This window comes from Mus pahari, chromosome 18 (assembly GCF_900095145.1).
Source record: "Mus pahari chromosome 18, PAHARI_EIJ_v1.1, whole genome shotgun sequence".
Taxonomy (NCBI): domain Eukaryota; kingdom Metazoa; phylum Chordata; class Mammalia; order Rodentia; family Muridae; genus Mus; species Mus pahari.
In genome coordinates, this window is record NC_034607.1 from 47,779,038 (window position 1) to 47,804,968 (window position 25,931).

The following is a 25,931-nucleotide window of genomic DNA, read 5'->3' on the forward strand; positions in this document are numbered from 1 at the left end:
GCGGACCTGCTTAGAGGGATGCGGACCTGCTTAGAAGTAGTACCTTGGGGGAGATTCCAATCTCCATTTTCAGGATACCAGCAATCCAGTTCAGTAGTGTCAGGATACCAACAGTCTAGTTCAGAGGTGTCATCAAGCATGAATCAGTTACAGTGGCAAACTCCAGCAGAAACAGCCAGGCCTCAGCCTAATTGGCACAAGTCCAAGGGAATGATCAGAACCAGCCTGAATGCCCAGAGAAGTTTTCTGCCTTGCCTCGCTCAACAAAGTGAAGATCAGTGAAGATACAAGACCAATGAAGCATTTGTTTAGCAATAAAAGTACCCCACCACTCTCTGTCAAGACTTATTTATACACTCTACAAACATCATGTGCCTTCTCGTGTGTCTGCTTCAGCAAAACAACACATGAGTTTGATTCAGGAAAGCATCATATGACACAACCAGGAATTTCCACTTCAGAGGACTCCTAGTTTACTCGATTAGAGTGAGGCTTCTATTGTCTTAAATTTATTACCTTTATTAATATTATATTATCCTAATTGCTCCAATTTTATGGTCAACTGATTATAGGGTTCATTGATAATCTTCCTAACTCTTTTTTCTTTTATGGTTCATTAAGATGATTTGAATCATATAAATAATTTGTTGAATTCTAACAAAATATCATCTGTAAGTTTAGTTTAGCTTATCCTATCTTCATAGATAAATTTATAGAAATTGAGTGTCTTATTAATATTGAACGTTTTTATCCATGGAATGGTGTATGTCCTCATAAATTTCTACATTTAACTTTACTTTCTATCAATTCATAGTTTATAGTGTTTGCCTTTTGCAAATTTTATGTTAGGATTCAATTAAAAACTATTTCAATTTCTGACAGTGTATTTCAAGTCTACATATTAATTTGTGCATTTTGTATACTCCTGAATTATCCTAAAATCAGCAATCTTTAAAAAACTCTTAAAATTTTTTCTTAAATATTTATTTTTAGAGGTACAGTTGAAATATTATATTATTGGAACAATTTTACTTATCTTTACATGATGTACATTCTTTATTTTACTTTACAAAACTAACTTTACAAACTTTGACCTTTCTGCTGCAAATGTGCAGAAGAAAAGAAAGCTGAATGCCCGACTTTTTTCTTATGTTGGAACATTTCCACATTCAGGCTGAAAATAGAAGTATATTTTTGTAGAGGTCTTATCAGTGTGGTGAAATTTCCTTCTGCTCCAATCCTGATTTTTTAACAGAATGCATGTTGCTTTGGTTTCAGCAGTCTAACCATATTACATAAGAATGGGGAATTTAATTCATGGAGAAGTCTGCTTTGGATTGTCAATAAGAAGATACATAAAACTTGATGCCTTCAGGAATAATCTGATGTGTCAAATAGATTCTGCTCATTTTTCTTCCACTTATTCCCAGTAATCTTATGCATATTTTTTTCTGGAGGAGAAATATCCATGAGAAGCCATATTAAACATTATTAATCTATCTTAATTTTTCAATTTACCAATATGTTTACCACATATCCACTTGAATTAGTATTGGAGAGAAAAGTTAAAAACAATAAATCAAAGATTCTCAAGTAATCTAGTTGCAAATGGTCAGCCCTAAGCACATGTCCATAGGAGAACCACTACTAACCAAATGTACTACATATATATTTTAAAGACAAAAGAGGTCATAAATTCCAGATAAAGCCATGGGGTGAAGGAAGAGTTTAAAGGAGGAGGAGAGGAAACAGCATAAAAACTGTACTGATAAGTGGAATTCTCAAAAATTAAAAAAAAAAAAACATAAATGAAATGTTTTACAAAACAACTTTACATCATATTTTGAAGATAAATGAGGAAGAATGTGGGTGTTTGTGTGTGAGTGTGAATGGTTCAAAACAGTCTATACTAGACAACAAACTCCCATGGGAGATGATTTTTGAAAGTAAGTGTGTCACTCATTACAGAAAATGATTTTAACTCTATTTCATATGAAATATGCAGTTAAGCCATGGACATGTTTTAATTTACTAGAGGAAAATAATAACTCAGAATATTTGGTACCTCTACTTTTAGACAGTACTAACTTCTTCCTGATTGGTGGGAAAATTCATGGTCTATTGGGTTATGACTACTGAGTGCCTTGGAAACTTGGGAAGGTGATGGTGATGTTAGATGTGGATCTTGGATATGTTCTGAAAAGATGAGCACAGTAATTACATGCAAACAGTGTGGGAAAGACAGCATGGGAAGCTGCAGACAAAGCAAAAGATGTGAACTAAAGAGCACAATGCATGAATCTGCTTATCACTGTCATGGGAAGAATCAACCAAGTCAACGCTGTCCAAGCATCAACATATTAATCTTGCTATCCTGCACACAAACATATTTACCAAACACATCCCATTCTACATTTCCTTCTTACAGGTTATATGTTGCCTTCTCTTTTCAAACAACAAAGTGTAAAATGTTTCAACGTCCTCACTTCCGCCCCTCACTGAGGTTTTCTCTTACACACTCAGTCCTGACTATTTTTAGAATGTGAAATAAAATACATTTTGTTATTTTTTTAAAAATTGATGTGGTTTTCATAAAATATGAATGAACAATCAATAAGAAGAATATTATGTGAGGTTGCTGGTGGCTTTCCCAGGTCTGCAGAAGTCTGGCTACATGGCAGAGGATATTTAAAAGTGATTAAATTCTCTGATGTCCTCATTCACATAATAAACGATACTATTGTTTCAGTGAGTATTGTATAGCAAGGATATTCTTTGTGTTAACTGACCTTTGAAGGAGTGGAACACTCCTTCAGATACAAGATACACAATTTTCCCAGTTCCTTGAATTACAAAACTGATTACAGCATGAATAAATCTTTAATTTTCTTCTTTGCTGCTATCGTGACAAAACAATTTATCTGGATTCAGTGTACTATGTAGTATTTCCCTCTCAGGAGTTAAGAATGTCTGCCATGTACAGTCTCTAAATTACAATATTGTATTATTCTTATTTATATTATAAAATATACAAAGCTTTTATTTATTCATTATTACAAGTATAGAATTTACATGCAGTTGTCACTGATTTTGAAAGGTGTCGGAACATGAGAATTTCCAAAACTACAAGTTTGAAAGGACAAATTTTTACTTTATGCTTGCCCATGATAAAATGAAGGTGGAGCTAAGGAAGCTTGGTACTATGATTCTACAGGGTTTAATACCTGTGAAGTGAGTTTGCAACCTTTAGATGTGGAAAGAAATCCATCTCTAATGTATGTGTTGTTCATAGAATAAACAGTAAGTGCTTATACAGACATGGGCACCACAGTAAGTGCAGAATGGTTCAGGACACAGGAAGAGTTAAATTGTTTTCAGAGAACTAAGCCATTTGGCGTGCTAGTTGGAAGTTTTCCTTGGCATTTCCCTCTCTGCTTTCTATGTCTTATTAGTAGCTGCCCTTTGATGATTTTATCAATACCATTAATCATTATCATCAGCCTGTACTTATGTGTAATAGACCTCTGACTTAAGGAAATGTCAAAATAGAATGTAAATTGGTAGCATTATATAAGAAAATAGAGACGTGTGTGTGTGTGTGTGTGTGTGTGTGTGTGTGTGCAAAAAAATTAGTAACCAAAAGTGGCCAAATATCACAGAAATACCCATGGAACTAGAGAGATGGCTTGACAATAAAGAACATTCACTATTCGGCCTCCTGAGAACTAGAGTTCAGTTTTCCACATCTGATTTCATATTTTGCCACTGCAGACAACTGAACCAAGCACACATGCAAACATGCATGCATGCACGCACGCATGCACGCATGCACGCACACACACACACACACACACACACACACATACACATGGGAGGGAGGGAGAGAGAGAGGGAGAGGGAGGGAGGGAGGGAGGGAGAGAGAGAGAGAGAGAGAGAGAGAGAGAGAGAGAGAGAGAGAGAGAGAGAGAGAGAGGAGAGAGAGATGGAGAGGTTTAAAACTCTTAGAAAATAAGGAAGACATACTATTCAAGATTCCATGGGCTAGGAAAAGTTTTAATTACTATTCTCATATTTGTGTCCAAAACCTAGGATGAAGTTACTTAAGCTCTATCATAGGTGTCTTAATTTTGCCTCATGATGTGATCCTTTTTAGCAGAAAGTCATATCAGGAGGAGTTTGACACGGTGGTCACATTTTATCTGTGTTCACATGAAGTGAGACCAAGTCGTCAAACCTGAGGCCCTCCCCTAGAGCCTTACTCCTGTGAGGTCCTACCTCAAGGCTCATGAAAGTCAGGGACCACCTATATTAACACACAAGCCTATAGGGAATTTCATCTTCAAACTACAAAATAATGAACATGTGAGAGGAAAATTTGAGGAAAATGAAATTGTATACAACTTCTGGTTTTATAGAAATAAAGTAAATACAAAAAACCATTCAGGACAATGGATTTTAAATGTTAGCATTATATATTTAAACAATTAGGGCAAAGATAACATGGAAATAGCACACTACTCCAATGCAGCTTAAAAACATCTAAGATGTCTGTGTGACAAATCTTTGAAAATCCTTTTCAGTTTTGATTGAAATGTATGTTATGCCGATCTTCTGAGGATTTCTCAAATGTCAGAAATGTGACAATCTGTCAGAACACCCACTTTAAAAGTAAATAAAAGGAGCTGGACTTGGTGACACACACCTTTTAACCCTAGTACTTCGGTCGGAGGCGAAAGCAGGTGGATCTGCATGAGATTGAGGGTTGCCTGCTCTGTATACACAGTGAGGGCTATGTCAGCCAGGGCTACATACATAATTGGGACAAAAGAAACAGTGATCAAGTCTGAGTACATCCTTGGGACAGTTCCAAACCATGTAAGCAATTCTGGATATTAGTTTACAGTTAAAATACCAATTTTAAGTAAAATCCTGAAGGTTGGTTATACTTTTAATTGCTATTTTGTCAAAAAAATTGGACTCTGATTTATTTGAGAGTTTTAAAAGTTTTTAGCTTATCCTTTCTTTTTTTCTCTTTCTGTCATTAAAAATTGAGAGGCACCATTTTTTTTTTTAAGGTGGGGTTGGAATTAGGCTGAAACTTGAGGTTGGAACACAGCTACATGGAGCTTGAGCTTAGAGTCAAACCAGGTCCCAAACCAGTGACATAATAGTTCCCATTCAAGACATTCAGGTTCAGAAATAACTAGCTGAGCAAATATAGTTATTTGGCAAAACAAAGTTGCTTATTAATAGTTTAATAAGCTTACTTATGTATACAACTTAGGAAAATATTCCTATAGGCAGGCTTTGTCATGGCAACACAGCATGTTATGATATATCTCTTTTAAATTTTTATGGTCAATTTAGTTATTTTCTGAGGAGCTGATTTATTTAAACTTGGTGAATATTTAAGAAAGAAAATGCTTTAAATAGCAGTCACATGTCACGTATGTCATCTGACCTGCTTGCTCTTCAGTACTTGCAAATTATCAGAGTTTGCATCTGGGTCTATATTGCGTTGGTTCCCAACATCTATGTTAATGAGCTTGATGCTGTGCATAGTGAACTTTTGAATAAGTATTTAAAGAATTCCTCAAACTTCTATGAATGGACTTGGAAGTAAAAGTAAAGGGACTTCTACGTAAGATTGCCATTGGAGGGAAGTTTCAGTTAATTAAGATGAACCAACTACAAGATGCCCTGGTGCTCTTGAAGCATAACCCAGCTTTCTCAGGGGCACAGGAAGAACCAGTCATGGAAAAGAGGCTAAGAACCACCAGGTAGGTCTCCCCTCTCACAGATGAACTTCCTTCTATGTGCACTTGCTACTTCGCAACCATAGATGCCCCCAAATTATTCTTTATCTCCACCACAGGGACTAATATGTCAGAATGTATAAGAAATACAGCACTACAGACAGATGTCTGGATCAAATTTCACTAGGTACAAACACTGTCTGGACTCAATGTGGATTCAACTTCTAGGTATGTGGAATGAGCAAACACCCTTTGTGAGAGAGTGTGTGAACACGAGGTGTTCATACGTGCGTGCGTGCACATTCAGGTGTGAACGTGGGCATACGTGTAATGCTCAGAAGACAACCACAAGTCAGCTCTGGGAACGTTGCTGCCTCCTCCTCTCTTTGCCATCACAGGTGCTTGCTGTATGTGGATGGCTTTTGCATGGGTCCCAGAAATTTGATCTCAGGTCCTCACAGCTGTAGAAACAGCTTTACCATTTAGCTATCTCCCTGTCTCCAAACACACCTAAAGAACTTAAATTTTCTTGCATGTCAGATAAAAATCACGCAGCATCTTCCATGGTCATAATGACTGTGGTTAACACACAACTTGATTGCTGTGTGCCTTACACTAGTTTCTGTGTTTTCATTTCAGCAGATTCTCTTCCAGCTCAAGCCCTCTCTTACTGCACTTGCCAAAGGAGAGGAAGAATTCTCTCTCCTCTTCCAGAGACTATACTAACTCCTGACACCTGCTGAGCCTCAGAACTGGAAGATTCCATTTGACTTGCTTATTGATGATAATTTGAGAGTTAAAAAAATATCCAGCTATACACCACAGACTACTGCCTAGTTCTCAACTGTAATTGCACATAATTTCTCTGGGGAGAAAGCATGCCAAACATCAAAAGATCCAACTGCGTTCATTTTTAAATCTCTGTACTTTATTCTCAAAAGGCACCAACATTATTTTCCCCAGCATTCCTTTCTGCTGTTCACATTGGTTTTTTTTGTTTAAATTCTAAGCCTTTTGGGTCACCTTGAAAAGTGCTCACCAGCAGAGTTTTGTTTTGTTTTGTTTTTTACCCCCAAAAGAAATTTATCCAACAGAGTCAACAAAATGCTGCTTTCCCCAAAGCCAGTTTCTTTAAACAAACTAAAACGAAGCAATCTTGTGATTTCTTCCTGAATTTGAGACCCATGGACTCTGTCTCCAGATCCCAAGCTGCTTCCTCCTCTTTGATTTCATCCTCTTCACACTACATTGCATGTGCCACTTCATTGACTAGTGTGAAAGACAGACAAACCTTTTTTTTCCTAAGGGAATTTACAAGAAGGCAGAGAACCTAGAGATAAAAGAATAGTTGCTTGACCCATCATCCTAGACTGGGAACCATTAATTGAATATACATTGGCAGGCTACTCGACAACCAGAATACCTAGAAAATGGTGACTATGGAGGACATGGGAAAGGGGGAGAGTGTTTTTTTATGGTCTTAGCCTCACAGAGAGATGATGAGCAGACCCTATTGTTCCTGTTCACAGGTTTATTTTTCTCACTGCCTTTTTCTTCCTCCTTGACTCTCTTCTCAACAGAGCCGAGGGAGTGATTTTTTCAGTGACTGACAGAGATTATGTCGGGGTATCAGTATACCCAACCCCCTCTTCCCTATCTCTTATGTTTTCTTTTCTTGGGTGTCCATCTTCACCACAACCACTGAGCCAAATGATGTTTGCAGGGAATGGTTTAATGAGATATGTTTAAATTAAACACAGCATATAGCGTAGGGAGATGGCAGGAACAACTCTCAGAATTAGCAATGCTTCCCTGAGATTTGAGGGACAATACCAAATACTTTTGGACAATATCAAGAACTTTATAAAAAACAGTTGCATGTTGTGGGAAATATTTTTTAAAACAATAGAATTTTCTCATCCTTGCAGTTGTGCCTCTACTCTGCCCGACAGCCTGGCTGGCCATGCACTGGCGGGCAATGGCTGACCTGTTTTTATCTCATGGAAACTCTGACTCAGAACTCCACAATCTCTCCACCCGGCCCACTAGGTCCCCACTGGCGGGTCGTTCCCATGCCAACCCAGTGCTTCAAATCCCCCATGGCCTTTGTGGTGCACATCTGGCAAACCCATACTTTGCTGCAGTACCTTTCTCTCTTGAACCCAGACAAGCTACCGTGTGAAGGGAAACTCAACACAGACTTAGTTCAGAAACAATGGTAACTCAATCTCTGAGCACAACAACTAAAACCTAATCTTGTGAGCCTTATTAAAATCTAATACCTCTGGCGGCGAATCTTTGCAGATCCACTATGATACCGGGAAACTCTAGCAGCTACGTCTTACCCATATGGTGTCCCCATTCCAAAAAGGACCTAACTCTTGCTTCCTCTCTTCCTCCATCCAACCCAGAAATCCCATCTACTCACCCAGTGTTCGCTTTTTATTCATTAGGGGATTGGCTCACAAGAAGCCACCTGAGCACATGACTCATTCCTCATTCCTGGGAGAGCAGGATTAACATAAGATACAAGCATCATGGAGCCATCCACAACAGTTGCATCCTGTAATGAGATGTTATAAAATGCCAGCAAACTTAAGACAAATGCCTCATATACAAGCTTTGCAAGACTCAGTAGCAGAATTGCTGGAAGTTAAGATTGTCATTCAGAAAAAAAAATCTTTTTCTAACCTTTATTATTTATTTTCACTTATTTAGTTAACTTTATTTTACTTTATTTATCCATTGAAAATTTCATACAGTATATTTATATTATATTAAGTTTTGCCTCTTATTTCCTTTTACATTCTCCTTGCTTCCCTCCATAGCTANCTCCATATTCCTTCTATCTCACTTTTTAAATCGGATATTTTATTTGTTTACATTTCAAATGTTATCCTCTTACCTAGTTTCCCCTCTGCAACCCCCCTTTTCCTCTCCCCTTACCCTGCTTCTATGAGGGTGCTCCCCTACCCAACCACCAATGGCTGCCTCACTGTCCTAGCATTCCTCTACACTGGGGCATCAAGCCTTCCCAGGACTAAGGGCCTCCACGCCCATTGATGCCAGATAAGGCCCCCTTAGCGCCTTCAGTTCTTCCCCAACTCCTCCACTGGGGTCCTTGTGCTCTGTGAGCATCCACATTTGTATTGGTCAGAATCTGGCAAAGCCTCTTTGAACACAGCTATATCAGGCTCCTGTCAGCAAGCACTTCTTGGCATCAGTAATAGTGTCTGGTTTTGGTATCTGCATGTGGGATGGATCTCCAGGTGGGGTAGTCTCTGGATGGCCTTTCCTTCAGTCTCTGTTCCATTCTTTGTCCCTCTATACCTTTAAACAAGAACAATTCTAGGTTAAAATTTTGGAGATGAGTGGGTGGCCCCAGGCCTCAACTTGGGGGCCATGCCTAACCCCTGGATACAGTCTCCAATGGTCCTCCCTCCACTTTGTGTGGTTTTTCAGCTAATATCATCTCCATGGGGTCCTGGGAGACTCTTTCCTGGGATCTGTGATTTTCTGGTTGCTACTCCCAGTTTCCAATCCCTCATTGCTACACAGTTCTGTTCAATTTCCTCACCCTCTGTATATCAAATCCATCTCCTCTCAAACCTGATTCTTCCCCTCTTTCCCCCCTCCCCCTCTTTTCTTTCTCCCAAGTTCCTCCCACCCGACTCCCCTTAATTATTTTGTTACCCATTCTAAGTAGGGATGAAGCATCTACTCTTTGGTCTTTCCTCCTCTTGAGCTTCATGTGGTCCATGAGTTGTATCATGGGTATTCCATGCTCTTTGCCTTATATCCGCTTATCAGTGAGTACATACCATGTGTGTTCTTTTGTGACTGAGTTATATCACTCAGGATGAGATTTTTTAGATCCATCCATTTGCCGGCAAATTTCATGAAGTCATTGATTTTAGTAGCTGAGTAGTACTCCATTATGTAAAGGTACCATGTTTTCTGTTTCCATTCCTCTGTTGAGGGATATCTGGGTTCTTTCCAGCTTCTGGCTATTATAACTATGGCTGCTATGAACACAGAGGAGCATGTGTCCTTATTACATGTTGGAGCATCTTCTGGGTATATGCCCAGGTGTGATATAGCTGGGTCCTCAGATAGTACTGTTGCAGGATTTTCCCTGTCCAATCACATTAGGGCAGCAGGAGGCCTATGATTGAAAAGGGAAAAGGGAAGCGGAGCTAAGAGTGCCAGAGATGGAGAGTGTAGGTGGGGAGAAACGATGAAGGAGAATGGAGGCAGACATGAACCAGCATTTACTGTATAGGCTTTTGCACGTAATTCTAGTGATAAACTAAAATATACAATATAAGTAATAGCTATATAGCACAATGTACATTCAAATGAATGTTATAATTTCAAAGAAATATTATCCTCCTTCTTATATAAAGCTAAGTTTTCCCAGTTTTTATAAGAAATAAAGAGCAAAGCCTAAGACTAGAGATCTATTGCTGAAGAATAAAACTGAATCTAAAACGGCAAGGGATGGGATTCAGAGCAGGTAAGTTGGAGAACGAAAGAAGAGAGTATTCTGCCGTAGTTTACAGAAATAAATCACTCACACTAACAAAATGAGCATAAAGAAGTCGAAACAACTAGGGAAGCTAGGTGAACACATTTAAAACATCATCAAAGTAACGTATGCATTAAGGGACATTTTAAAGAACGGAAGACAGAGAAAGGAACTTAAGTACAGGAAGGCTGGAGGGATGATTCAATGGGGACTGCCCACACTTCTCTCCCAGAGGACTCAAGTTTGGTTCCAAACACTCATACCGTGCAGTTGCAAGCTCTAGATCCAAGGTATCTGACATCTTTTGGCCTCTATGGGCTAGAGGTAATATAATTAAAGGAAAATAAATCTTTTAAACGGAGCATGAATAATATCTGGTGATTTGAAACAATCTGTATAAAACGTCAAGATATGGCAACTGAAATAAGTCACACAAAGGCAAAAATCACACTACATGATTTTTTTATATAAGGAATCTAAAAATATAAAATAAAATACACAGAAGCAGACAGTGGAATGACAATGGTAATGACATGAGAGAAAGGAGAATTTGATAAAAGGGTGACGTTCCATTCTCCTTTTCCTTCCTTCTCCTATGTTTTGTTTTGTTTCCATTCAGGCTCTTTGTTGTGCACAGGTATGTATTAAGAATGGAGTAACATACAGTAACATGACAGATGGGAAAAAATATCCATTGACAGTTAGCTAGTTCTTTGGATGCATTCGAATGCCTTTCTTTTTCTGATACAGTTCATAACGATATTTTCCTGTGCATGTAGAATCACACAACTAAAGAGAAATAGTTCTCAGGTTGGGATCAAGGTGAAAAGCATCATGGAAAATACCCCTTTCCTTACTTCATAGCACAGACAAGCAGACGGGAGGGAACAGTGAGAGAGCCCCAAAACACATAGTATTTCCCAGTGTCTTTGATGCCAGTAGTGGCAAAGAATGTTCATGGCCTGATAAGGCTGGAGAAGTAGGATAGTCTCAAGGTACCACCGGAAACTTCAATTGTGCCTAGATATTATTTTCTTCCCTATCTTTTTATTGAAAATAGGTGGGCTTCTTTCTTTCTTTCTTTCTTTCTTTCTTTCTTTCTTTCTTTCTTTCTTTCTTTCTTTCTTTCTTTCTTTTTAGTTCAGTTTTGTTTTCCTATATTATAATCTGATCATCATTATCCGCCTGGAACTCCTCTGAACTTCTTCCCACAACCCTTCCCAGTTAGAGCCACAATCTTTCTTCCTCTCCTTAGAAAGCCAACAGGCATCTAAGGAATAATCATAACATAAAGTAAGATTGAACAAAATCAAACAAATTGTAATAGAACAAAAAGGAAACACACACACACACACACACACACAAGAAAAAGAGCCAAAGAAATCATGTTTACAAACAAAACCAATAAAAACCCCAACCAACCAAACAACAACAACCACAACAAAACCGACAACAAAACAAAGTAACTAAAAAAACCCTTCAAATAAATGCAGTCACCTTATCTGAATGCTCAGGAATGTTGTTGACACCTGATGAATTCTTAAGCTAAGGGAGCCATGAAGTCAAGGTCTATTAAGGAAACCCCAGTTCCTATGACGTTTGCATGCCAATGCTAGGGATTTCATTTCTTTTCCTACCAAAGTTCTAACCAAAGTTTCCCTAGGAACAATTCCACAAATGCAGCATGTGCATGCTCAAAATGTTGCCTCATGAAACTGCTGACTGACAGCACTTGATATTTTGTACAATAGAACTTTTTTCATCATTAACTCGTCTCATGGGGAATACAAGGGTAAGACCACACGAGAAAGGATATTTAAAACATTACATTTGATGTGAAGTTGTTTTGAAAGAGGATATTAAATTTCTGAGACATTATTCAAATCTGAATAAGTCACTGTGATGTAGATCATTCAAATATCTCTTTCTTGTCCTTGTCTCTCATTCTATTCTTATATTTGTTAACTTTTTCTGTCTTAAACTGCATCTCTATTGATGCAACAAATCAATTGAATGCAACAAATTGATGCAGTAAAGTATTTACTTATATAGGATGCTGGTTTTCTACTCAAAATTAAATATGTAAGGTTTCAGTTCATTCTTAAAAGGTTATAAAATTATGATCTAAAGACTTAGGACTATCTTCTACTAGAAATATTGTGCCAGCAAAACAGAGTCATAGAAAGACAGACAGACAGACAGAAAGACAGACAATGGAGGTGAAAGCTCTGGCTCCCAATTTCCTAACCTTTAACCATCTTCTGCTCCTTTTTCTTAACTGAACTAAATGTAAGACACAGCACAAACTATTTGTGTGAGATGTTTTCTTTCTGTATGATTGGCATGCTACAGTGTGAGTCACTAACTTTGATATACTCCTCTCACCATGATCTAAGCTGCTTAAAATCGAGATATAACATTCAGAAATAATATTGTAGTTGATCATATAAGAGTAAAAGCAGATGGAACTTAAAATTTGGATGTTTAAAATTAAATCAAGCATACTAATACATGAGTAAGCTGTAATTTGGGTTTGCGTGTTTTGATATTTATGTAATAAGCCCAGTGAAACACAAAGTAATTTTTTGTTTGTGATTAAATGTACACCGGCTGGGCACCTGTGGGCTTAGGGCAGTTGTGTTTGGTATTCCCCATTACCTCTGTCCCCATAGTTGTTATGACTATAGGAGTTCTGTTCAAGCTGATAAGGGGTAGGGGAGCAGAGGTTGGGGGAGGGGTATAGGAAACTTTCGGGATAGCATTTGAAATGTAAATAAAATAAAATAAATAAATAAATAAATAAATAAGGTTATATGAAGCTGGAGAAATGGCGTAGTGACTGAGGCAAGTTTGATCCCTAGCACCCACAGATAGCTCACAGCCATCTGTAACTATCATTTCAAATGACCCAGGTATCTGCCTTTACAGATACCTGTCAAGACACGATGGACACAGATATTTATGCAAGTCAAACATTTATACTCATAAAATAAAAATAAACACATCTTTTTATAAAAAAAAAGAAAAATGCCTAATTAATAACTGGCTTTCCATTTCCTCACTGATTTGATGATAATCACATTTACTCGTGGACTTTTAAAGTAAAAGCAAAACAAAGCAAAAATATTTAAACAGAAGAAAAGGAGGTAAACCCACAGAGCAAAGACTCCCCTATTCAAAGCTAGGCTGCGTGACAAAAAGAAAAGAATCCTGTCTTCCCCAAGGAAACAGGAGAGTGTGTGGGTTCATAAATGGATGCCTTCTTCACTGTCTAAGAAATGTGAACAATGGGCTTTTACTTGGCCAGAGAAGAGTGACTATATCGATGTAACATGTGCAAAGGCTCCTCAGACACAGTTGAGTAATGAGAAGCACGTTGCAAAGCACCCAATAGCTGGTAGAACAGCCGTTTCTATACTACATAATTTACAGCCTTTTTTGCACAGGGAAGACCAGAGTTGGGTCCTTTGTGTGGATTAATTATGTCTATTAACATTAGAACTTAAAATAAAAGTATATAATCTATGTATTTATCAAATAGCACTAAGAATATAAGAGCCATATTATCTTTAGATGAATAACATGTTTTCATAGTGGTTGCCTTTATTGAAAACAAAAGTATCTGGTAACAATGTAGCTGTGTTTTACATCTGGAAAATCTCTATGTCGTTCTTTTCTTTTTTCCATTAAATAATTAATTTATTTATTCATTTTACATCCGATTGCTGCCTGTCCTCCATTTCCCCTCCTCATAGAATCCCTTCCCACATCTCGCCTCCTCTTCTCCTCTGACAGGGTGGGGGTTCCCCCTGAGTATACCCCTAGCCTTGTTCATCAAGTCTCTGCAGATTTAGTCCCCTCCTCTTCCACTAAGGGGAATTAGTTCCACAGACAGACAACAGTTTTAGGGACAGCCTCTGTTCCAGTTCCTGGGGGATCCACATGGAAACTGCACATCTGCTACATATGTGCTAGGGGCCTCAGTCCAGTCTGTGTATGCTCTTTGGTGTGTGGCTCAGTCTCTGAGAGCCTCCAAGGGGCCAGGTTAGTTGACTCTGTCGGTCTTCCTGTGGAGTTCCTATCCCCTTCAGGATCTTCAATCTTTCCTTCAGCTCTTCCATAAAAGGCCTGGGGAGCTCTGTCTGATGTTTGGTTGTGGATCACACATGTTTCAGTCAGAAACTGCGTGGAGCCTTTTAGAGGAAAGATATGATAGATACCATTCTTAAGGCATACTTAGTAGTGTCGCAGATTTGTATTTGCCCCTGGGATAGGTCTCAAGGTGGGCTGGTTATCGGTTGGACATTCCCTCAGACTCTGCTACATCTTTGTCCCTGCATATCTTTTCGAAAGTTTTCTGTCTGGATTGGTATCCTTATTACTCCATTGGGGTCCTGTCTGGATACAGGAGGTGGCCTCTTCAGGTTCCATATTCCTCCTGCTCTGCATCTCAGCTAAGGTTACCTCCATTGTGCCTCCCCTAACCCAGGTCTCTGGCACTTGCTTAAGATTCCCTCCATTCCCACACTGCTGGAAGCTACAGATTTCTATTCATTCTCCTGACTCTCTGGCCCTCTCTCATGTCTCTCTCCACACCTGACCCTGTGGACCTTGATGTCCCCATTTCTCTCCCTATCCCCTCTCCAACCCTGTTTCCTCCTTCCTTCGGCCTCCCATGATTATTTTGTTATCCCTTCTAAGTAAGATTCAAACATCCTCACTTTGAAATTCCTTGTTGTTTAGCTTCTTTGGGTCTTCAGAGCATGGCTAAGATTAATAACTCAAGCAAAAGCACATGCTATCAAGAATGTGGAGAAAGGGAAACACTCCTCCACTGTTGGTGGGATTGCAAACTTGTACAACTACTCTGGAGGTCAGTCTGGCAATGTCTAGGAAAATTGGAAATAGTTCTATTAGCTATACTGCTTCTGAGCATATACCCCAAAGACAATTCACTGTAATATATGGACAGATGCTCGATTATGTTCTTAGCAGCTTAATTCATAATAGCCAAAATATTAGAAACAACCCAAATGTCCCTTAACCAAAGAACGGATACAAAGAATGTGGTTCATTACATAATGGAACAGTATTCAGCTATTTTTCTTTTAAAAAGGACATCATGAATTTTGCAGGCAAATAGATGGAACTAGAAAATACCATGCTGAGTGGGATAACCCAGATGCAAAAGGATATACATGGTGCGTACTAACTGATAAGTAGATATTAGCCACAAATTACAGGATACCCAGATACACTATTTCAAGGCTTATAAAAATTGAGCTGGAATTTTGATAGGAATTATACTGAATCTCTTGATTGCCTTTAGAAAGATGACCATTTTTTCCTATGTTAATCCTGATCCATGAGCATGGGAGAGCTTTCTATATTTTGATATCTTCTTCAGTTTCTTCTCTTCGGGAGCTTGGATTTCTTGTCATGAAGGTCTTTTACTTACTTGGTTAGAGTCACACCAAAGTATTTTATTCTATTTTTCACTATTGTGAAGGATGTTGTGTCACTAATTTCTTTTTCAGCCTGTTTATCATTTGCATAATAGAGGACTACAAATTTCTTTGAGATAATTTTGTATCCAGCCACTTACTGAAGTTGTGTGTCAGCTGTAAGAGTTCTCTGGTAGAATTTTTGGGGTTGCTTATATATAGTATCATATCATGAGCGAATATTGATACTTTGAATTCTTTCTTTGCATTTTTTTTTTTTTTTTTTGGTTTTTCATGACAGGGTTTCTCTGTGTAGCCCTGGTTGTCCTGGAACTCACTTTGTAGACCAGGCTGGCCTCAAACTCAGAAATCCACTTGCCTCTGCCTCCCGAGTGCTGGGATTAAAGGCATGCTCCACCACACCCGGCTCCTTGATCTCCTTCTGTTGTCTTATTACTCTAGCTAGAACTTCAAGTAGTGTGTTTTATAGATAGGGAGAGAGTGGGCCACTTTGTCTCATTCCTGATTTTTATTTATTGAGCCATTCCTGCATTCCTAGAATAAAGTCTACTTGATTATGATTAAAACATGGTGAATGATGTTTTTTTAATGAATTCTTGCATTTCATTTGTGAGAATTCTATTGAGTATTTTTGCACCAAAAATCATATAAGAGATTGGCTTGAAATTCTCTTTCTTTGTTGTCTTTGTGTAGTATCGATATCAGGGTGATTGATTAAAGCCTCACAGAATGAATTTGGCAGTATTTCTTAGAATAGTTAGAGGAGTAAGTTTAAGGAGTGCTGGATTTCATCAGTGACTGTTGTTAGGTCTCCCTTTTAATTTCATGTTTTGTTAATTTGTATATTGTCTCTTGACTTTGTAGTTAGTTTGGCTAAGGGTTTGTTAATCTTGTTAAATTGTTCAAATAACCAGCTCTTGATTTTTTGATTCTCCATATTTTTTTCTGTTTCTAAATGATTGATTTCATCCCTGAGTTTGACTATTTCCTTCTGTCTACTTCTCTTGGATGTTTTTACTTCTTTTTGTCATATAGATTTTAGATATGCTGTTAAGTTTCTAATATGAGATCTCTCCAATTTCTTTATGAAGTCATTTGATGCCCTACACTTTCCTCTTAGCACTGCATTCATTGTGTCCCATAATTTTGGGTATGTTGTACCTTTATTTTCATTGACATTTTGAAAGTCTTTAATTTCTTTCCTTATTTCTTCCCTGACATTGAGATCATTAAGTAGAGATTGTTCAGATTCCATGAATGTGTGTGTGTGTGTGTGTGTGTGTGTGTGTGTGTGTGTGTGTGGGTGAGTGTGGGTGTGGGTGTGTGTGTGTGTTACTCTTCTTTTGGTTTTCCTGTGATATTATTAATTACTTGTCTTTTCTTAGATGTAGTTACTTTTTTGTGCGAGTTTTCCTTATAGTATTGTCTATAGGGGTGGGTTTGTGGAAAGATATTTTTAAACGTTGGTTTTGTCATAGAATACCCTGTTTTCTCCATCTATGGTGATTGAAAGTTTTGTTGGGTATAGAAGTCTGGGCTGACATCTTTGGTTCTCTTAGGATCTGCAAGACATCTGTGCAGGATCTTCAAGCTTTTAACATCTCTGTTGTAACATCAGGTGTAATTTTGATAGGTTTGCTATCAGTTACTTGGACTTTTTCCATTGAAGATTTTAATATTCTTTCTTTCTTCTGTACATTTAGTGTTTTGATTATTGTGTGGCAGGAGTGTTGTCATCAGAAGCAAGCTTCCTAATCCAATGATGATGTCACTCATAGGCTACAGAACACTCACATCTGTTGCCATGGCAATTTCCATACATTTCCAGCATCTGTGTGGTCTACCTTCATGAGCATGTGATTATGTCACAGCCCAAATAAAAGGCATTCCCCTTCTGAACTTCATTCTCTTCCCCTCTTCATCTCCATCACCCCCTGCTTTGCTCTCCCCCTCCCCCCAATAAACTTCTCCCATGGAACTGTACTGGTCTGGTGTGACCTGTCCAGACAAGCCTTGATTCTGGATTAATCTATTTGGAGTTCTGTAAGCTTCTGGTATGCTTATAGCCACCTCTTTATTTAGGTTAGAGATGTGTTCTGTGATTTTCTTGAAGGTATTTTCTATACCTTTGAACTGGGCAACTTCTCTTTCTTCCATTCCTATTATTCTCAGGTTTTGTCTTTTCATAGATGTTTTATGTTAAGAACTTTTTAGATTTGACATTTTCTTTGACCAATATAGCAATTTCTTCTATTGTATCTTCTAGGCCTGAAATTCTCTCTTCTATCTCTTGTATTCTATTGGTGCTGCTTTTGTTATAGTTCCTGTTCTCTTTCCTAGGTTTTCCAATTTCAGAGTTTCATCTGTTGTGTTTCTTTTATTGCTTCTATTTCCATTTTTAGGTCTTCATTTATTTCCTTCAGCTTTTTTATTGTATTTCCTTAAGGAATTTATTTATTTCCTCTTCAAAAGACTCTAGCATCTTTATAATATGAAATTTAAAGTCACAGTATTGCTTTTCAGGTGTATTAGATATCCAGAGTTTGCTGCAGTAGGAGATCTGGGATTTGATACTGCCATATTACACTGGCTTTTTAAAACAGTTTTCTTGGGCTTGCCTTTAGCTTTCTGGTTGTCTCTGCTGTTGGCATGCCTGGTATTCCCTGGGAGTAGCAGGCCTTTGGGATAGATTGTCCCAATTGGTAGCAGGTCTCACCCTGGGCAGGCAGAGCTATGGGCTGGAGTGTGGAGTACAAACAGCAGGAAGAGTGTGGACTGGAAGAAAGATGGAGCTGCCATAAGACAGGGCAGACCTCAAGGCTGCTGGACTTGCAGTGGAGTGATTGGGGTGTGGAAATCTTACCTGGTTGTCTTGGGTGGCAGCAGGCATCCCTATAGGCAAGCAGATCTGTGGGCTGGGGCGTGGAAAGCTGATTTCATATTGCAGATAGAGGCCCTCTGTATATTTCCATAATACAAAACATCTCAGACTATTAGGCAGCTTCTGTATACTTGCTAAAAGACTTCATTTTATACCTGTGAGGATAATGGAGAAAAAGAAAATTTGTTTTTATTTATGAATTTATTTATTTATGTGTGTGTGTGTGTCTGTGTGTGTGCGTGTGCATGCACATAAGCCATGGTACATGTGCACATGTGTGGAGGTCAGAGGACAACTTGTAAAAGTTAGTTCCTTCATGCCACAAGATGGACTCCAAATCAAATTTAAGTTGTCAAACTAGTAGCAACTATCTATAAGCTCTTATAAATCTTGTCCATACTCACATTTTTAATGGTCCTAATATTGTTCAGAACTTTTCAATCTCTCCAATCTATTAAAATTTATCTATGGATCTATCACTTCCTTTTATTTCTTTTTGAAATTCATGGCAAACTCCTAAGTATACGTTTTCCTTTAAAATTAAATATGTCTAATAATGTACAGCACAGAGCATTCCCATTTGAAAAGAAGAAAGCGACTCACAAAAGGCCAAAAGCAAGGCTGAGATCCATGAGGAAACACTTCACCCTGAAGCTCTACAGTTATCACAGAAGACATCCAGTGGACATCTGCTGCCCTTTGGCTCTAGCTATGCTGCAAACCATACCTTTCATTGTCTGCAGCTCTGTCCAGACGATAACCAATGATTCTGATATCTGACATTTACAGTTTCAACTCCTACCTTCATGTTTTGGCCTCTTGCGGTCTCCCTGACAACAATTTAACTCTTCCACACATTGCCCGAAACTTGCATATTTATACTACCTTTGTGCAAGCTTACGGGAATCCTCTCCTTTATGCCATTCATTCTTGCAATATGGTTACCATGTAGACAATGCTGCCAGTTAGATGTTATTGACTTCCACCTAGACCATAGATTCAGTGCCTTTGATGCTGACCATGAAGAAATCTTCCCCTGATACTTATCTCTAAAAAGAAGGTTCCTTCTGTGGCATTCTAAGTGTAGGCTGTCTCTTTTCAAATGGATTTGTGCTATTACAACTTGCACAACAGGCCTCTGATGGATGAGGTCTTGCCCTTTCTTCATGGACTAATAAGATGAGGCAGAAAACAACTGAGGACTAGGGCTTCTGCTATGGGATAGTGTCTTCTAGACATGGCAGGAAAGCTGGACCCAGAAAACCTCAAAGGTATGACTGCTTAAGCAAGACCCAAATAATGACAATTCCAGTTGACATGATATAATGCATTGGGAGAATGTCATAAAGGCCCTGAACCTAGATAGAGAGCTGTAGGTATTCAGTGGCTGCTGTGAGATGAAGAATCAGCCTTCTCCATGGAAAAGTCCTCTGATGGTTATCTAATCCCTACTGGTCATCCCAAACACATGTGAAACTCACAAGAAACATATATGGTCTCTGTGCATCTGTATGACTATCTATCTTATCTATTTATCTATCTATCTATCTATCTATCTATCTATCTATCTATCTATCTATCTATTTGTGTATTGTGACACCACACAAATGTTCACACACATATATCTGAGTAAGGGATATATATATATATATATATATATATATATATATATATATATATATATTCACAATAATTGAAGAAGTCATGGATTTTAGGAGTGGAGGGACATAGGAGGAGTTGGAATAGAAGACAGGTATTGAAATGAGGTAAACAGTACTCATATACGAAATTCTCAAAATAATATAATCCAGTTAGTATTGACCTTGCTGCTCACATGGGAGAACTTAATAACCAGTCATCACATAAAAGCCAGGTATGGTGGCATTTGATGTAACTCCACTCCTGAGAAGTTAGAAACAGCAAGATTCCAAGGGCTTCTTGGGCAGATAAATTATTATGACCTGTAAACCCCAGGCAAGTGAGTGCTGGAAAAATATGAAATAAAACAAACAAAATAAAATAAAACCAAGATGGATGTCACCTGAGAAGGAATGACATCCAAGGTTGTCCCCTGGCTTCTACATACAGTGCACATACATATATGGACACATAAACACACACAAAGGACTTATTAATTCTTACATATATTTATGACAGATAACCTTATTGTATATAAATTTGGTCATCATTGATGATTATCATAATAAAAATTAAAGTTATCTTAATTTTCAGATCATCAAATGTTTGTATTTACAACTAAGACATGGGGATATATAAGATAAATTTCTATCTCAACTTGAGATAGATTATACCCTTCCTCTAAGGAAATTCTGAAATTTTACTTCCAAAGAATCAATATTCATCAGTTTCTTGCTCTGACTAAGATCAATCAATCACGAGTGAAATTAATATTTGTTTTGAAGCTTGAAAAAATTTAATTGCATGTAAGGGGAAAACTTTATGGCATGTAAGCTATAAACCCAGAAGCTACTTGGAGGGAGAGAAAGGATAAAAGAAGAAAAAAAAAATACCCTTTGAGTTAAACTGGTATGGAGATGTGATGGACAAGCAGCTACAAGGTAGAAGGGGGGCTTTATGGAAAGCTTAATGACGCCCATGGTCCAGAGCATACTCAGGTTTTGCCCAGCATCTCAATGAGGGACAGAGGAGATGACTAAGGGAATTATACAATTAAGGACATAATGTTGTAATCAAACAACCTTCCAAGGTGTTTATAGAAACCCATGTTATACACAGAAAAACTACGTTTGTTAAATCTATAGGTTGATCAAATATTCAACTGTTTCTAATTCAGTTTAAACTTCGGGACACTGGGTACCTCTTTTGCCTATTTTCTATTAAAGATTGCTTAAAGAAGAGCAGAAAAGAAGATATCTTCAATTTTAAATTCATTTTAACATGTCTAGCACATTTCTTCCCACCAATTACTCTCACCTCATTATTTAGACAGGGGTATAAAGATAATTCCTTCGTGACTTCCTCCGGCATTCATACATTATTTTTCTGAAATGCTTCTGGCTTCTGCTAGTGTCAATACCAAATCCCATTCCAAATTACATGCATGGTGAAAGGGATGGAGAAAGATTGCCTGTCTCAATGATTATTTGATCACAGGAGAGATCACAAAAGCTATGTATATGTATACAAGTAACTTTCATGCTTCAAGTGGTTATGTTGTTGATTGCTACAAAGTAACAATAGTTTCAGGTCCCAGAAACAGATACATTACTTGCTTCTGCAAATTTGTCACTGAAAGTTACTTTAATAACTAAATAACCTCAAAGTTACTGAGGCTAGAGAGTTTTGCTCTCCTATTGTTCTAATAAAATTTCTATTTTGTATGGTAAGTATAGGATTATTGTGATAATACTGAAATTCCAATCATTGTTGAAATGCATATTTATTCTAAGTTTTACATGCATGACTCTTTATAGTTATACACACACATATATAATTATTGACATATGACATATATACTCAGTCTTGAGACATCTCTAACAATTTGATAATAATTATCTATAAATATTTATCAACAGTCATTTTATCAACAATTATGTTTTTTTAAAATAATGAATGAAATATATCTGTTGAAAATAGCCATTTCAACCTAGAAGTTAAATATGTTTGGTTTTTGCTTGCCCCAGAACAAAGATCAACATTACCTTGAAGCCTAGCGATGAACTTAGCAGCAGATCACAAAGGTATTGAATATTATTAAAGTGACTTTCTTTTGTTGAGGTACATTTATACGTTCACTTGCTACATATTGCCAAGCCAAAGAGCCAGAAAGTAGAATTGTGCCTACTGATCACCCTCATGCTGGTAAAACTTTACATCCTCCTTGACAGAAGGAACATTCTCATTCAGATTCCAGATATAAATCATTATAGAAGGCATAAAGGAGTCTTGTGTCCAGTGCCAGAAAATTGTTGTGGCCTGGGGAAAATTATTATGGCTGGCTTCCCAGAATATCCACACAGATCATAGGAGGTCATCATTACCGGCAACAACAACAGATAGAACAAATCTCTCCTGTTGAAATTGTACTTTATTGGGCAACAAGTCCTAACTTTTTCAAGATCTCTATAGCAGTATCTTAGCCCCACATACTTTAGTTTACAGGTTGTTAGGATTCTTATTTATAGCATACATATTTCTTTCATAAATATTAATGATGTAAAAATTTTGATTTCAGTGATAAATTGGGATGAGGACATGAGTTTGAGAATCATTCTCTCAATGGAGTAGTAATCTTAGTGAAGAGGTTCAGCTAACGTAATAGAGGGTTTGATAATTTTATACATCTCTAGCTTAAATTGATTAGAGCCATTTAATCTGCCTTCTTCCCCTTATTAATTAGTCTATGCCTTCATTATAAAACAGAATGAGGCTGTATAAAAGGGAAAGGGAAGCACTGCTTTTAAGAATTCAATCACAAGATTGACTCAGAAGATCATGGAGTCTGGAAAGTCCTGAGATGTTGGGGATGAACAGGCTGTGGGTATAGGAATGGAGCTGGCATCAGAGCAGTCCAAAGATGGGTAGATTTGAGAACAAGGTCTGAAAGCCAGTGTTCCTCTTTTTAGGCAGCCTGGCAGAAGGACTCACTGGATCCCAGGGTAAGGCTTTCCATCTATCTAGGTACTTAACTCACTGGTTAAGCTCATTCACATTATACAAGAAAATATCCATCATTCAGTGAACAGACTTCATCCTCAAGGAAATGAATGAGATTTGAATATTATTTAAAAATACCATCACAAAACACATACAATAATATTTGATCAATGCACCTGGTAGCCTAATCATACTGATACATACATGCCCATATTTTTGAGTTCCTTTCTATAAAACAACTCAACAATTTTACATAATTTCTATAATTTCAAACCTTCAGTATTCTGGCTTTCCAAACTAGTTTGTCAGATAAGTTGGACAAATAATGTTTAAAACTACTAAGTATTATCTATGAATTTAGTAGACTACAGCAACCCAACGTACTCCTGAAGTGCAGTCCTTGTCCCCACAAACACAGAAACATCATGTCTCCTTACATGGGAAGCAGGTCTCTGGCCTTCACCTTGCGTTACTTATCACAGAACCCAGCCCAGTTTCTTGAGCTAGCTCAAAGTTTTGATAGTACTTTCCCAGTCAGAATACTGGTAATCCAGGAAATCTGGGCCCTCTGTTCCTCCCACCTCTGCAGCCTCTCAGTTTGGATGCTGGAGAAACATAGAGACTGATACATGAGTGAGGGAAAAATCTTCTAGAGGCCTGTTTTTCCTGTTTAAGCTACATGATACTTCTCAGTTACAAGTTGATATGTTCCTACTGACAGAGCTTTGCTCACATCAGAATCATGTGCTCTCTCTCTCTCTCTCTCTCTCTCTCTCTCTCTCTCTCTCTCTCTCTCTCTCTCTCTTCTCAACCTTCCTAATGCCAGACCTTTAATATAGTTTCTCATGTTGCAGTGATCCCCGGACATAATATTATTTTAGGTTCTACTTCATTTTCTGTAATTTTGCTACTGTTCTGAACTTAAATGTAAATATTTGAGTTTTCCCGTGGTCTCATGAAACCCTAAAATGGTCACAACCCACAAAGAACCACTGTTTAAAAAGCAACCTGCAAGCTAGAAGTGCTGCAAGAGAGTTGGTTGATGGAGAGAGAGAGAGACAGAGAGGAAGGAAAGGAGGGCGGGAGGGAAGAAGAGGGGGAGAGAAGACAAAGTAGTAAAGAGAAAGACAGAGAGAAAATGAAAGAGAGAGGAAAGAGAAGGGAAAAGAAAGAGGAAGGCAGGGGACTGAAGAGCAGGTGGAGAGGGAGAAAGAGGTCTTATACTCAGATCATTGGCTAAGTTTAGCCCTGGCCTGCAGGAGTGGTTCTCTCCTACCACCTAACGGTTTGGAGATTCATCTCTAGTCATCAGTCTTAGAGATAAGCATCTTTACCTACTGAGCCACATTATGGAACCCTGAGTAAACATTCTTTAAGAAGAAATAAATCAAGTTTTCTTCCTTTCAGTGAGAAAAAAAAGAAATTAGAATAATTGATTCTGATGCTGCTGCAAATTTTATTAAAGGCAACACTTTATCACAATGTGTTTAAATACTTTTTCATAGATATTTACTAAGTTTTATTTCAAAGTCATAATTAAGTTGGCTCCTGTCAATTTGCTCTGTTGTCAAAATATTAACAGATCCCTTAGGGCCATATTTTCAGTACTAAATATAATTTAGTAAGTTTCACTTGAGGTTCTTTTACATAAGGATCCTAAATAATTTTCCTAAGAGTAGATATTCTTAGTCCTTTATGTCTGGAAGAGGTTTTATTCATGTGAATCCTCACCAGTGAGATCAGAGATGAAGAGTTCAAAAGATATAATTTATAAGGGAAAAAATTACGTGTGAATCAAGACACAGGACTGAGTGTCAGCCTGGCCTCTTTGCAGGTGCCTACATGAAGTGTCCATGCACAAATGAACAGCTTTCTCCTATGGCCACGCTCTAACGTTTTGTACCTATCTTCATTCTGCTAGTCTGGTGATTTGTCCCCACGTTTTCTTGCTTTGAGCCAAGTGCACATTATCCTTCTGATTCTATTTCTCAGAACAAATCACTGAAGCAAAGGTCAGCCTGGCTTAAGTTGTGTGAATTGCTAATCTATTTGACACTTTATTGTATTCATATATTGGAAACTCACTGACTTTACAGAAACAAATTCACAAGAAAAATATAACAAGAAGGGCATGTCTATTTGTCATCAGATAAAGACTCGGGACGAGTTGGACAAACTGTATCTTTTAGTTAAAATTGACAGGAAGGGTTTGTTGCACAGAAACTCAGTTGATGGTTTCCACACTGTTCCAGCTGCTGTCATATGAGGTTTTGCTGTGGTTCTGAATTAGTCAATTCACCTTGAGGAGATGTGGACTTTGGTCTGTTCACTTTTGTAGGACAACAAAAAGCTAAAGAAGTTTCCTTAACATGACTTTAGTAATCCCATCTGCTGAAGTCTAAGAGGGACATCCACTTGGGCAACGGGATGACACAGATCAGTGCCGAGGTCAAGAAAATTCTCCTGACTCTATGGCGAATACATCTACATCTCCTTCCTAAATATTGTTTGATGCCCCTTTTCACATAAAAAGAAGTGAGTTATTAACACACATATGTGCCATAGATCTGGGTTTTCCAGTCCACTTGTACTGGCTAATTTTGTGTCAACTTGACACAGCTGAAGTTATCACAGAACAGGAGCTTTAGTTGAGGAAATGCCTA